This window comes from Hyperolius riggenbachi, chromosome 10 (genome assembly GCF_040937935.1).
Source record: "Hyperolius riggenbachi isolate aHypRig1 chromosome 10, aHypRig1.pri, whole genome shotgun sequence".
Classification (NCBI taxonomy): domain Eukaryota; kingdom Metazoa; phylum Chordata; class Amphibia; order Anura; family Hyperoliidae; genus Hyperolius; species Hyperolius riggenbachi.
Genome location: NC_090655.1, coordinates 189,197,912 through 189,213,876, shown reverse-complemented (window position 1 = coordinate 189,213,876; position 15,965 = coordinate 189,197,912). Strand labels below are relative to the sequence as shown.

The following is a 15,965-nucleotide window of genomic DNA, read 5'->3' as shown; positions in this document are numbered from 1 at the left end:
AAAGTTGGAGGAGTTTCATACCAAGGCTTGACTGTTTGTCTCAAAAAACAGATAAATTTTGCACTCCCAAAAATTAGACTTGAAATAGCAGTCATTTTTTGCATAAACATCTCCCCTATAAAATGTTCAGGTATCCCAAACAGAGGTAGGAACAAAAATGGACTGATCAAGATCTTAGTAGATATCAGTCATCCCAATCTGTTGACGTTTGACTAAGGTGCTGCGCAGGAGGTTCTGGGGAGTGGCATGTTTCCTGATCCTGGATTTCTCCAGAGGTCTGAGCCTGAAGTAAAGGGGGATCAGTATTCACTATTGCTTTAACATGGTTCTCCACTTCCTGTACAGAGATGAACGAGGAGGCATTGCCATCGGCATCGTAAACAAGCAGGGTAGCTGGATAGATCAATGCAAAACGAATCTTGTTCTTTACTAACAGCTGACATACTGGATTGAACGCTTTTTGCGCCTTATTCACCTCTGCTGAATCGTCTGCAAATATAAGGATTTTTCGACCTTGATATTCCAGTTTCCTTTGATTTCTGTAAGCTCTCATCAAAGCAGATTTCTCAGAATAGTCTAAATAGCGTGCGATTACAGGTCTAGGCAGCTTACGATCGTTGCGAAGTGGTCATACTCGATGCGCTCGTTCCACCTTAAGCAGCGCATCTATACCCAATGCCTTTGGAAATACTGTGGAGCAAATGTCCGCTAAGTCTGTCGATTTCACTGTTTCCGGTATACCAATAAATCTTAAATTATTTCGTCTGGAACGATTCTCAAGGTCATCCAGTTTATCAAAGATAATAACTTGCTTATTCGTAGTAGTTTGTGCCAGCCCCTCTGCTTCCTTAACTTTATCTTCCAAGTCGCTCACCCGCTGTTCTGTCGCTGCCACTCTTTTTACTATCCCCGTTACCTCCTTTTTGATGTCAGTTAAATGTAGTCCTATAGCTTCCGATATCATCAGAGAGAGATCGGGTCGGAGGAGTTCCACCATTTCCTTCGCCAGCGCTTTGTAATCCATCTGTGGATGATGGCTACTCTCCTATGTTAGCGCCGGAGCGCGATCTCCTACATTAGGATCCACCATCTTGGGAGGTGCCCGGGCTGATTTATCTTCATTCGCGCGGGGTTGTTTCTGTTCCCGGGGGGTACGCAAAAAGTACCTCTCGATTGTGCCAGTCTCCGGGAATTCAGCCATACGAAGCCGTGTCAGCGGGGAGATGCTGAGTCGCAGCAGGGAGCCGAATAGAGGCAGCGGAGGACGAAGTTCACCGCTCACACAGCCATCTCACCAGGCGCCGGAACCGGAAGTCAGTTTCAGAGTGTTGAGATCACGGCCCTCACACTCCAGACTAGGAATACTGTTTATCATCTGTGTTATTCTCTAGCATAGTTCCAGGGTGGTTGAGATCACGGACCTCACACCTCAGACTAGGCCTTGTTCCGATATCTGTTATGACCTGTAGCTTTCCTGACTATTCTTCTGATCTCTGATTTTGTACCTGGCATATCTGATACTCTGTTGCCGGCCCGGCCTGTCTGACCTTCTGGCTGTCACCCCCTCTCAGGGTGTCCAGCCTTCCCGCAGGGGTCCCCAGCTCCACAGAGGGGACTCTGCTCCTTATCAGTCAGGGACTCCCCCTCCAGGTGTCCTTGACTGCAGTAGAGTCTCCTCTACTTATTGGACCACCTGCTACCCCGGTGGTCCGAAGATTACTTTTGCACCAAAACACTTACACACCCAGGTGTCTAGAGGTTAGACATATTTGATTATTGGCGATTCTGCAGATCCTCAATAATCAGGTATATCTGTATTCTTGGGGATACTGCAGATTGCCAAGAATCAGATTCTCTCTCTGGTTGCTGACACCTATCGTTACAGACAATATCCCACAACAAAAAAGAAATGTACTAACCTATGGGCTTGATTAATTAATTAGTACACATTTTTGGATTAACAAACTTACTGCTCTGAAGTAAGCAGTTTCATGATCTTCTCTTCTATAAATAACATGTATCCAATCAAAATCCATTTAAAAATGTAAAGCTGGCCATACAATAGGCCGATTCTACGCCGATCGACAGCAGATTCGATTACTGGGATCGAATCTGCTGTCAAATCATTAACGCTAAATCTCGATCTATTTCGTCCCGAAATAGATCGATCCCGTCGATCGCTCCATGCGGGAAATTACCGTCGATCGCCCGCGGGTAGGGAGCGCGTCGGTAGCGGCGTTCGAGTGCCCGACGACCGACGCAATACAGCTGCAATACGTTACCTGCCTTTCCAGCGCGACTCCCCTGGTCTCTGCTGCTCCGTCTCCATGCTGGGCTCTGGATCCAGCAGGCTTCACTTCTTCCTGTCCCGGGAGGAAGTTTACACAGTAGAGGGCGCTCTACTGTTTCAACTTCCCCCAGACAGGAAGAAGTGAAGCCTGCCGGACCCGGAGAACAGATCAGAGCGGAGAAGAAGACAGCGGAGACCAGGGGAGTCGCGCTGGCAGAGCAGGTAATGTATGCGGGGGGGGGGAGCGGCGGCAGCACCACCACCACAGATTGTGAACGGTTTCAGGCTGAAATCGATTCACAATCTGTTTGCAGTAAAGGCAGCCATACGATCCCTCTCTGATCAGATTCGATCAGAGAGGGATCTATCTGTTGTTCGAATCTGATGGCAAATCGACCAGTGTATGGCTACCTTAAGTTTTGACTTTCTTTAATATGATAACGGGTTTCCTGGTCTACTCTACACCCCTCTTTTTCAGGTCAAAATACAGTGCCTAAAAATTATGTACAAGAATGCTCATTGCTCATAACCTGCTAAAATAGAGAACATTGTCCATTATAACAATTACTAACCAATCCACAAAATGAATTAATTTCTAAAAATATAATAGAAAAATGTTTTTCTTATGTATTGTAAACATAGTAAAATTTGAATGTTTTCGAAACATTGTTAAAATAATAAGCTAAACAATATATCATTATATACAGACAGCAGAAAACAGAGCAAGCGCTCACCAACATGGGCTACAACTGAATGACTCATCACCTCATATGCACCGCTTATATAGCTGAAATGCACACTCAGCAATCAGACAGATGCAAAACATATGCAAAACTAAATACTTACCATGCAAAACAGGATAGCACAATGGGTGCTGCTAGCCTGGTAGTTACAGAACTGTGGAAACAAAATATAGGTAGAAGGCTGCGCATCCCTGACCCAATACTGTACAATTGAATGGTTAATCGATGTGGCGCACACTGCCCCCCCCTGGACTAAAATGTACGCCCGCATCCAAACAGTGCAATACTGGTCTATGGAGAAATTTTAGCTTCCATCATAGTTTTGCATGCAAAAATATAATATACTGGACATCTGCACCAACGTTGAGGTAAATCTCCAGAGCAGATGTCCTAACACTAAACTGACCTAAGTTAAAAGCAAATGTCTTTACCCTGGCAGCGGCTATGCTAAAATGTGTAACTTACATTCAATACAGACAACAGAAAACAGGGCAAGCGCTCACCAACATGGGCTACAACTGAATGACTCATCACCTCATATGCACCGCTTATATAGCTCAAATGCACACTCAGCAATCAGACAGATGCAAAACATATGCAAAACTAAATACTTACCATGCAAAACAGGATAGCACAATGGGTGCTGCTATCCTGGTAGTTACAGAACTGTGGAAACAAAATATAGGTAGAAGGCTGCGCATCCCTGACCCAATACTGTACAATTGAATGGTTAATCACTGTGGCGCACACCGCCCCCCCTGGACTAAAATGTACGCCCGCATCCAAACAATGCAATACTGGTCTATGGAGAAATTTTAGCTTCCATCATAGTTTTGCATGCAAAAATATAATATACTGGACATCTGCACCAACGTTGAGGTAAATCTCCAGAGCAGATGTCCTAACACTAAACTGACCTAAGTTAAAAGCAAATGTCTTTACCCTGGCAGCGGCTATGCTAAAATGTGTAACTTACATTCAATACAGACAGCAGAAAACAGAGCAAGCGCTCACCAACATGGGCTACAACTGAATGACTCATCACCTCATATGCACCGCTTATATAGCTCAAATGCACACTCAGCAATCAGACAGATGCAAAACATATGCAAAACTAAATACTTACCATGCAAAACAGGATAGCACAATGGGTGCTGCTAGCCTGGTAGTTACAGAACTGTGGAAACAAATATAGGTAGAAGGCTGTGCATCCCTGACCCAATACTGTACAATTGAATGGTTAATCGATGTGGCGCACACCGCCCCCCCTGGACTAAAATGTACGCCCGCATCCAAACAATGCAATACTGGTCTATGGAGAAATTTTAGCTTACATCATAGTTTTGCATGCAAAAATATAATATACTGGACATCTGCACCAACGTTGAGGTAAATCTCCAGAGCAGATGTCCTAACACTAAACTGACCTAAGTTAAAAGCAAATGTCTTTACCCTGGCAGCGGCTATGCTAAAATGTGTAACTTACATTCAATACAGACAGCAGAAAACAGAGCAAGCGCTCACTAACATGGGCTACAACTGAATGACTCATCACCTCATATGCACCGCTTATATAGCTCAAATGCACACTCAGCAATCAGACAGATGCAAAACATATGCAAAACTAAATACTTACCATGCAAAACAGGATAGCACAATAGGTGCTGCTAGCCTGGTAGTTACAGAACTGTGGAAACAAAATATAGGTAGAAGGATGCGCAGCCTTCTACCTATATTTTGTTTCCACAGTTCTGTAACTACCAGGCTAGCAGCACCCATTGTGCTATCCTGTTTTGCATGGTAAGTATTTAGTTTTGCATATGTTTTGCATCTGTCTGATTGCTGAGTGTGCATTTGAGCTATATAAGCGGTGCATATGAGGTGATGAGTCATTCAGTTGTAGCCCATGTTGGTGAGCGCTTGCTCTGTTTTCTGCTGTCTGTATTGAATGTAAGTTACACATTTTAGCATAGCCGCTGCCAGGGTAAAGACATTTGCTTTTAACTTAGGTCAGTTTAGTGTTAGGACATCTGCTCTGGAGATTTACCTCAACGTTGGTGCAGATGTCCAGTATATTATATTTTTGCATGCAAAACTATGATGGAAGCTAAAATTTCTCCATAGACCAGTATTGCACTGTTTGGATGCGGGCGTACATTTTAGTCCAGGGGGGGGGGGGGGGGTGTGCGCCACAGCGATTAACCATTCAATTGTACAGTATTGGGTCAGGGATGCACAGCCTTCTACCTATATTTTATATATCATTATATACTTCTCCAATGCAGCATCAAACATCCTCTATAATAAAAGCTCTCTGTCCCTGTGTCCTCTCCTGTCCCTGTGTCCATGCGTTTGCGTCACTGTGCATGTGTGGCACGTGGGCAGATGTTGGAGAGCAGGAGGACGGGTGCAAGGGGAGTGCGGCCGTGCGCGCAGCGGGGAGCGCAGCTTGCATGCTGGACAAGGTGGTGGTGAGGGGGGTCGCGGCTGAGCCCTAGCGTCTGTTTTACACAAGTGGGCTTAATGCCTAGTTGTTTATAAAACTTTAAATCACTCAGAAATACTCTTCCAATCTATGAGTATTTATGAGGGATTATGGTTTTATAAACAATGTTTGATGCTAAATTGCAAAAGTATTCATTACAATATTGTTTAGTTTATGACATCATATTTTAACAATATTTTTTGTCAGGCTTGTCTGGTCAATGACGATAGTTCAGGCTGTATGCCCATGTGACTGACCTATAGCCCAGCCCGTAACACCTGCGCAAACTCCTACCTAACACAATACTACAATACACCCTGCAGGTAGATGTAGCATACAGACTGACAGAGAGTAATCCACCAAACAGAACCTGATAACTCTGGCAATGCAAATGTGCACAGTGTATACAAGCATATATATGATATTCACCTGCGGCCGGCCTAGTGGATGAGACTATCCAGACGAATCAATCAGATGACAGCAGTGTCAGGAGATCCTGGTGTGTAGCAAGGTAGTCTCGATAGGCACTTCCTAGAGATAACGTAGACAAAGCAAGCCGAGGTCAGTCCAGGCAGAGTTCATGCAAATCCTAGTCCTAAGCAGAAGGTCAATCCAGCATCAAGGCAAAGCGTAGTCCAGGTACAAGAGCAAGGTTGGCAACAGGAAATCCAGCAGAGATAAACGTGGTCAGGATACAAGGCAGTCGTCAGCAACAGGAATCCAGCACAGGTTAAACGTGGTCAAGGTACAAGGCAAATAGTTGGTAACAGGAATCCAATAGCGGTGAACGCAACCCAGCAACAAGCCAAAGCTAATGCTATCACGGGCGATGACTGGGGGCGCTCACCAAGTTTAAATATAAGGACTAACCAATCAAACACAAGCAGAATTGAAAACAAATAATAGTGATCCAGCGTGTCAGCTGGTCAGCTGACATGCATGTAACGTGAGAGTTACTGTTTACATCTGCGGAGCGCGTATTGAGAACGTGTCCTCCGCCTATCCACTGAGAGCTGAGAGGTCTCCTGCATTCCAGTGATATCAGCAGTTTGCCGAGACCCAGAAGTCGGAGCTGCAGCCCGAGTCTCGGCATTACAGTTTTTAATACATAGGAAAATCTTTTTTAAAAAAAATGTATTAAGTTATTTTTAGAAACCCATACAAATTTTGGTTATGGTTAGTACAATTGTTATAATGGACAATGTACTCTATTTTAGCATGCTTTTAGCAAGCATTCTTGTACAAAATTCTTAAGCTTCATACTCCCCGGCCGACAGGTCCTGCGACGTCCCCTTCATGACCGTCATCAAGCGACAAGTCTTCTTGCTGACGGGTATGCACACTGTCACGTGACGCTACATGTTGGGAGCAAACAAGACTTCAAGTGTTCGCGGTACTTTGTGCAGGAGTTGACGGGGATCTTAGCAATCCAATCTACCATGACTGTCGTTGCGGCGGCGTGACGCTAAGCAACGTTCGTGTGACAGTACCCACGTAGCAGTATCGTGGAAACGACCGCTCGGCGCTCAAAAAAATCATCGGTCGTCTGGGAAATCATTAGGAAAATCCTGACATGGGTACATAGCTTTAGACACTGTATGTTGACCTCAAAAAGTGGGTTGTTACCCGTGAAATGCATCATCTTTGATGCAAAATAAATTATTTTGTCTTTTTCCTAATCGGTGTTGTCATCTTAACCTTTTGGGGGCCGACGTAGGTTGAATCTACGTCCAGCAGGTGGTGCTGCCGTCCTGACTGGATGTTGATTCAATGTCCGCGCTAACGAACCATCCCAACGCGATTGTGCGCACCGGAGAGGGGAGATTAAGCTGTCATAAGACAACTGGCATCTCCCCTCAGTGATCAGCAGCCATCGCGTATGACTGCTGATCACATGATCACTACGTTCGCCGGCGGATCGTAGTGATCACTTTGACAGCTGCGGTGGTAAGGGGGAAAGAAGAGGATCCCCTCACCTCCCTGCCATTCCCACGACGATCGGCGCTCACCACCGCTCTTGCCGGCATCTCTGCTCGTTGTGATGTAAGTCCCGGGCCGCAACTTGATGACGTCATCAAGCCACGACCCAGGACTTAACATCAGTACAAGCGGGGATGTCAGAGAGAGCGGTGGTGTCTGCAGTGGCTCATTTCTGGAGCCTGGAAGGTGAGTCAAAGCTGCTGCTGAACGGGTGGACACCTGGCCACAAAGGGGGACACAGCCCAGAAAGCCTAGCAACAGGATCTGGCTGCCTGACACCCCCCCCCCCCCCCCCCCCCGCCAAACGTGCATCCCTCTCTCCCATGAAAAAAGTGCCTGGTCCTTGAGGGGGGTTAGAGGTCCGGTCCTGAAAGGGTTAAAAAGGAATTTCAGCCAAAGCAAACATACTGTCATTAAGTTACATAAATTATGTTAATTAAAACAGATAGGTAATATAATCTCTTACCCACACTGTTTTAAAAGAACAGGCAAATGTTTGTGATTTCATGGGGGCAGCCATCTTTTTGGTTGAAAGGAGGTGACAGGGAGCATGAGACACAGTTCCAACTGTCCTGTGTCCTGATCAACCCCACCCCAGCTGCGCTTGCTGGGCTTCAAATCTCAAATTCAAAATTAAAAAAAAAAGAATTTGTGCCAAAACAGCAGAATGAGAACAACATAATAAATCCCATTATGCTTTGCACAGCATCAGGGGAAAAATGCCCAGGCAGTTTTCTTCTGTGCAGCTAAAAATGAGGCTTGGGTAAGAAAAACAAAGTTCTGATGCTGTGAAACTGTTAAAGAAACACCAAGCCTTTTCAGTGCTGCTGAGTAAATTTTTAGTCTGGAGGTTCACTTTAAGGTAAGCCAATATCTACCTTTTTAAAGGGTTTTTTAATCATGTTATACTTTTTGGGCACCTTCACCAAATTGTAAGTTTCTTATCCCAGTTGGGGGAGCGATATCTAATGATGCATATTTTATCCACTTAAAGAGACTCTGAAGCGAGAATAAATCTCGCTTCAGAGCTCATAGTTAGCAGGGGCACGTGTGCCTCTGCTAAACCGCCACTATAGCGCCGCTAAACGGGGGTCCCTTCACCCCCAAACCCCCCACTGCGACACTTGGTCGCAGACTTGGTCGCTCCTGGAGGCAGGGCTAACGGCTGCAGCCCTGCCTCCAGTCGCGTCTGTCAGCGGCGCATCGCCGCCTCTCCCCCGCCCCTCTCAGTGAAGGAAGACTGAGAGGGGCGGGGGAGAGGCGGAGATACGCGCTGACAGACGCGCGTGGGGCAGGGCTGCGGCGGTTAGCCCTGCCCCAACCAGGAAGCGCTCCCCCGCATTACGGAGGGGATTTGGGGGATCAGGGACCCCCGTTAAGCCACGTGCCCCTGCTATCTATGAGGTCTGAAGCGAGATTTATTCTCGCTTCAGACTCTCTTTAAAACCTTGTTGTTTTTCTGGAGTGCAACTGGATCACACCCACTACCCAGGACTCACATCCCCAAGTGGGGATGAGCTTTCTCCACTTGGGCTTGCAGTGGTTTGTGAGGATATTCAGTTATATTATTCTTTTGATCATCTTTCATATGAACATACCACAATATAGAGGGCTCATGGTGTCGCTGTTCATTGTTTTCTATTTCTATAAGTGCTTCCAAATTCTTCTCTACAGTACTTATCCAATCAAGTTCCACTTTTTAAAGCACATTTTCTCCTTGTCATTGGATAAAATTGGATTTTGAAGCTGTTTTGAAGTAGTTTTAGGCAATTGAAAGCAACCCTGTGGCCCCATAGACATGAATACTGTTCATTACCACTTAAAAGGTGACAAAGAAATTCTTGAGAGTTGATGCAATGCAGCACTAGCAATGTGCTTCATCTTATCTTTATAAATAGGATGGCAGCCAGGGGTGTAACAATAGACCCTGCTAGGGATGCAGCCGCAGGGGGACCCAGAAACCACAGGGGGCCCCGTGGGGGGGAGAAGTTTCTTTTCCATGTCCTGAGAGGGAGATAGGTTGTTTAGTCTGCAAAGGAGTATCATCAATGGCAGTGACATGAAGTTTGCTCTGCAAAGACACGGCAGGAATACCCAAATCAGTGGCAAGGACTGAATCAATTAAGTTACCAGCTGCCCCGGAATCAATAACAGCGTCAGAATGGAAAGACTTATCGCCCCACTGAATAGTAATTGATAATCTTTTTTTTATTTTAAAGGGAAGCAATTGCTCGCCCAAGTAAAGTTCCCCTACTTCACCTAGGCACTGGAGTTTTCCAGAGCCTTCTTTGCAGAACAAGACTGTGCATAATGACCTTTCCCACCACAATACATACAAAGACCTTCCTGTCTTCTCCTGAGTTTCTCAGCAGGGGAGAGTTTAGAAAACCCCAGTTGCATGGGCTCTTCACTAGAAGTGGAAGAAGAGCTGCTTGGCCTAATGTTTCCTGGGGCAGAATAGGCCCTACCCTGACATCGATGCCTAATCCGTCTATCTACCCTTATAGCCAAGGAGATAGCATCCTCTAAATTCCTGGGTTCAGTATGACCCACTAGAACATCATTCACAGAATCAGCTAAGCCAAACAAAACTTGGTCTAGGAGTGCTGCCCCACCCCATTTAACAGAAACAGACCATCTCCTAAACTCAGCAGCATACTCTTTGACAGTATGACGACCCTGACGGAGGTCTCTTAATTTGCGAGCAGCCGTGGCTGAGATATCAGGATCGGCATAAATGGTTGCCATGGCATCGAAAAAAACTTAACAGAGGTGAGAGCTTCATGATCAGGACTCAAACCATAGGCCCAGGTTTGAGAATCACCCTGAAGTAAGGTCTTAATCAAGGTAATCTTCTGTGATTCAGTTCCAGAAGATCTAGATCTGACTTCAAAGTAGGACATACAACGATTCCGAAAGTTACTAAAATCGGATCGTGAGCCCGTAAATTTCTCTGGTAAAGGCATTTTGGGCTTAATGAAAGGTGGAATAGGAGCACTTGGAGTAAACCTGCTGATTATTGGCATTAGCAGAAAGATTCATCTGAGCGAGCGTGTTAGACAGTTGAGTCAACTGCGTCTGCTGAGTGGAAACCTGCTCAGTGAGATGATTGACAGCCCCTGCGAGTGTCAAAATCTGATTTTGCAGCTCAGCCATATTAAGGGCATTGATAATATCACGCTGATACGTGAAGAGATCTGACGTCACAAGTGTAAATCACAGTATTAGTGAGAAAAGTATAGTCTGAAACAGGCCGAGGTCGTACACGTGAGCAGATGACTGAAGTACAGAAGGGCTAGGCAAAATCGTTGTCAAAAAAAAGGCAGAGTCATACACATAAGTCAGATGTCAGTTGTATTGGAAGGATCAAACAGTAGCAAAGTCAGGGACAGGCCGAGTCATACACAGAAATCAGATGGCAATAGTACAAAGGGGCTAGGCAGATACGAGGTCAATAAACAGGCAAAGGTCGGTACACGGATATCAGATGGCAGTCATACAAAGGGCTAGGCAGATACGAGGTCAATAGACAGGCAAAGGTCGGTACACAGATCAATATACAAAACTAAAAATAATACAATACTGACTGACTAGAGTACATATATACAGTGGGTTGCAAAAGTATTCGGCCCCCTTGAAGTTTTCCACATTTTGTCATATTACTGCCACAAACATGAATCAATTTTATTGGAATTCCACATGAAAGACCAATACAAAGTGGTGTACACATGAGAAGTGGAACGAAAATCATACACGATTCCAAACATTTTTTACAAATAAATAACTGCAAAGTGGTGTGTGCATAATTGTGTGCAGTCAGTTGCCTATAGACATTGCCTTATGAGTGCTAATGACTAAATAGAGTGCACCTGTGTGTAATCTAATGTCAGTACAAATACAGCTGCTCTGTGAGGGCCTCAGAGGTTGTCTAAGAGAATACACCGTGAAGTCCAAAGAACACACAAGACAGGTCCAAGACAGGTCAGGGATCACGTTATTGAGAAATTTAAAGCAGGCTTAGGCTACAAAAAGATTTCCAAAGCCTTGAACATCCAAAGGAGCACTGTTCAAGCCATTATTCAGAAATGGAAGGAGTATGGCACAACTGTAAACCTACCAAGACAAGGCCATCCACCTAAACTCACAGGCCGAACAAGGAGAGCGCTGATCAGAAATGCAGTCAAGAGGCCCATGGTGACTCTGGACGAGCTGCAGAGATCTACAGCTCAGGTGGGAGGCTCTGTCCATAGGACAACTATTAGTCATGCAATGTACAAAGTTGGCCTTTATGGAAGAGTGGCAAGAAGAAAGCCGTTGTTAACAGAAAGCATAAGAAGTCCCGTTTGCAGTTTGCCACAAGCCATGTGGGGGACACAGCAACCATGTGGAAAAAGGTGCTCTGGTCAGATGAGACCAAAATGGAACTTTTTGGCCAAAATGCGAAACGCTATGTGTGGCAGAAAACTAACACTGCACATCACTCTGAACACACCATCCCCACTGTCAAATATGGTGGTGGCAGCATAATGCTCTGGGGGTGCATCTCTTCAGCAGGGACAGGGAAGATGGTCAGAGTTGATGGGAAGATGGATGGAGCCAAATACAGGGCAAACTTGGAAGAAAACCTCTTGGAGACTGCAAAAGACTTGAGACTGGGGTGGAGGTTCACCTTCCAGCAGGACAAGGATCCTAAACTTAAAGCCAGGGCAACAATGGAATGGTTTAAAACAAAACATATCCATGTGTTAGAATGGCCCAGTCAAAGTCCTGATCTAAATCCAATTGAGAATCTGTGGCAAGATCTGAAAACTGCTGTTTACAAATGCTGTCCATCTAATCTGACTGAGCTGGAGCTGTTTTGCAAAGAAGAATGGGCAAGGATTTCAGTCTCTAGATGTGCAAAGCTGGTAGAGACATACCTTAAAAGACTGGCAGCTGTAATTGCAGACAAAGGTGGTTCCACAAAGTATTGACTCAGGGGGCCGATCAATTATGCACACCCCACTTTGCAGTTATTTATTTGTAAATATTTCGATCCACTTCTCACATTTTCGATCCACTTCTCACATGTACACCACTTTGTGTTGGTCTTTCATGTGGAATTCCAATAAAATTGATGCATGTTTGTGGCAGTAATGTGACAAAATGTGGAAAACTTCAAGAGGGCCGAATACTTTTGCAACCCACTGTATATCGTGCTGATGCGCAATATATGAAATGTAGCTCTCAAACTCTCACTAGCTAAGGGCCATGAACCAGCAAACTGATTAGTATCAAGGTCAAAGAGCAAGTGAACTCTCTGGCCTTAAAGAGACACTGAAGCGAAAAAAAAATGATGATATTATGATTTGTATGTGTAGTACAGCTAAGAAATAAAACATTAAGATCAGATACATCAGTCTAATTATTTCCAGTACAGGAAGAGTTGAGAAACTCCAGTTGTTATCTCTATGCAAACAAGCCATTAAGCTCTCTGACTAACTTAGTCGTGGAGAGGGCTGTTATCTGACTTTTATTATCTCAACTGTAAGTGAACTGTTTACTTTTCCTCTGTTAGAGGAGAGGTCATTACTTCACAGACTGCTCTGAAAGAATCATTTTGAATGCTGAGTGTTGTGTAATCTGCACATATTATAGAATAATGCAATGTTAGAAAAAACACTATATACCTGAAAATAAAAGTATGAGAATATTTTCTTTGCTGCTAATCTTCTAGTAATTATTCATAGTACACAACCAATTCATTATATCATATTTTTTTTTTCGCTTCAGTGTCTCTTTAAGTATCCAAAATGCAGAGCATAAGCCTGCCCCCGGAATTGACAGCACCTCCTACCAAAAAGTTTCAGCTGATGTCCTCACAGCTGACATCACATCAGATACTCCCCCTCAGCCTGTAAAGGCTGTTCTGCCCCGCGCGCGTCCTCCTAAGTGCACTGCGCACGCGTGTGCTGATTCACCCCTGCAGGGGTGCCGGGGATGCCACTGGAGGATGACAGACCACGCAAATGAGCACCACGGCAGAAGCCACGGGACTCACCGTAGGAATTTAAGATCGTTACAACATGCATATTAAAAAGGTTCATACCCTTAGGTAACTATTTATGGTTTTTTTTGTTATTGTCATTTTTTTTTTATTCAAAATTTTATTAAAGTATTGTATGCATTTTCTGCAGACCATGTGTACCTGTATGTGTTAAAACATGCACATTTTATCACATAAGTTAATGTAATTGATAGAGAAAATGTCTGCAGTGCTTCATTGCTGTATGCTTTTATCTGCATGGAGAAAAACATATTCAGGTGTGCACCAGCCACTTGAATAACATTAGTTCTCAGCTAACCTGTGCAGTGAGGGGGCATCCAAAGGGGGAGGTCCAGTGACTTCTACTTATGCCCCTGATGGCAGCATTTTTTTTATTATTTTTTTAATGGTTAGCAATGTGACCCGATGATTGACATTTTAATCCTCATTTATAAATACTATATAGCTGTAGGGATAACAGTTGTGCCTGGAGGAGTAAATCTGTGAATGCATTTGTTTGAACATTTGCATGTGAGTGTGCGAAGGGTTAATTGTTTTTTGCTGTTTCTAGCCACACCCCCTTCAGCACCTCCCTTTCCCTAATAATTTATTTAATGTCCTAACTAAAGGCGATGTGCCTGGATATATGTATGTTTATTCTTATCATTGACCCCTGTGGCTAGGGTCCAATTCGGTGCACTCCCCCCTTCCCCTGTATGTTTGTCAGCATGCAGACAGCTTATGCTGGTGTATGCGCATGGTGCACATAGACACATAACGTTAGCTCACTTGTGCGATTGGTAAGATGCACTGTCTTTCCCAGGAGAGGAAGTTAGGATGTGTGCTCCTAATCCATTGATAGGTTTGATGCAATGAATGTGTTTGCATGTCTGCACTATGCATGTTACAGGGCCAGAGTTAGGACACCTATGTTTACCTGGGTACTTCTACGCAGTATTGGTGACTAAGCATAAGAATGCATTCTTCTGTGAACTAAAACCCTGGCTTTTAATTTAGCTGTAGGGATAACAGTTGTGCCTGGAGGAGTAAATCTGTGAATGCATTTGTTTGAACATTTGCATGTGAGTGTGCGAAGGGTTAATTGTTTTTTGCTGTTTCTAGCCACACCCCCTTCAGCACCTCCCTTTCCCTAATAATTTATTTAATGTCCTAACTAAAGGCGATGTGCCTGGATATATGTATGTTCATTTATAAATACTGGGGTTCTACATTTTTAAAAGTATGTAATTCTTTCATAACTGCAAAACATAACTTTGATGATCCCCAAAGATATTCAGCGTTGTCAATCATCCATTGTTAGCAATACACGTTACGTATACTTATGTCTCTTGAAGAATACATATGCCAGGTTACAGTATCAAAAGCAAAACATTCTTTCAAGCATGATCTGCATTTAAGCATTTATATCCCGAAAGGTAGATAAAGTTATTGCTTGTATGTGTCGACATTTGCATGAATTCTCCTAGATTCTCAGATTTACTCTAATCTGATCTTTTTTTACAGGAATATCCCAGAGAAAGAAATGTTTGGTTCCTGGTTTTATGGGCACAGCAAAGCGTGATGTTTTTTTAATAGGAATTAAACAGCTGATGGCGAGTCTGTGATCAGTGCAAAAGAAAACAATTTCAAAATTTTAATTAACTGTATTTTAATAGCTTTAATTAGATTGGAATAATTTAAATACCAGGGGAAATAGTTAACACTCCTCAAAGCCTTTTTTATTTACATTTTAAATGCTCCATATAGCACAAGTATGAGCACACTTACTTTTCTGTTGCAGGAGAGGCATGAAAGTACCACAACACCACCAAGCCTTTATTTTCACTTATAAACGTGAACCTTAGATTTTTCTACAAAAAAATAAAATAAAAATAAAGAAATAACCAATCCAAGTATGCTTTGAATGGAAATATCTTAGAAATCCTAGTTGCGGATTCTTATGCTCGTGATTATACACAGACATAAGACATTGCAGCTAGTTATTGAAAGTGACTGCTGAGTGAGACTATGAAAAAGCCAAGCACTGCAGGCTGCCACAATATATTTAACATGCATTCAACCTCAGAGGAACGCATTACAATTACATGGATTCTTACACTTTATGAATCCGAAGACATAACAACAAAAGTTGTTTAGGTGATACCTTTAATGACTATCGGTACAAGATTTCTTTGCAAGCTCTTGAAACTTTAAGTTTCTTCAGGCATGTTTCAGAACTGGATCAGAACCATGCTGTCATTATTCATTTTTTTAATTTATTTTTTTGCTGCTCTGTCCCTCACAACAGAGCAGTGATGCCCCATTCTAGTCGCTCTACCACATGTACAAACAGAGCCGGGACAAGCTCCTCCAGCACCCAAGGCTGAGACACCAAAGTGCCCCTCCATCCCTCCCACCTCAGCCGCCACACACTGATTGCTA

General features: G+C 43.9%; 1 long non-coding RNA gene across 2 annotated transcripts in view; it reads right to left on the bottom strand.

The window, feature by feature from the left end:
• The window catches only part of LOC137534088 (uncharacterized), a 202,793-nt gene that overhangs the window by 2,992 nt on the left and 183,836 nt on the right, over positions 1-15,965 (bottom strand). The window contains exons 2-3 of one of the 2 annotated variants that reach the window (XR_011024305.1): positions 15,312-15,394; positions 5,976-6,049 (exon numbers count right to left, since the gene is read on the bottom strand). This is a non-coding gene — a long non-coding RNA (uncharacterized lncRNA). Of the gene's footprint in view, positions 1-5,975; positions 6,050-15,311; positions 15,395-15,965 lie in introns of those variants that run through there. The other variant, XR_011024306.1, reaches the window with a different exon arrangement.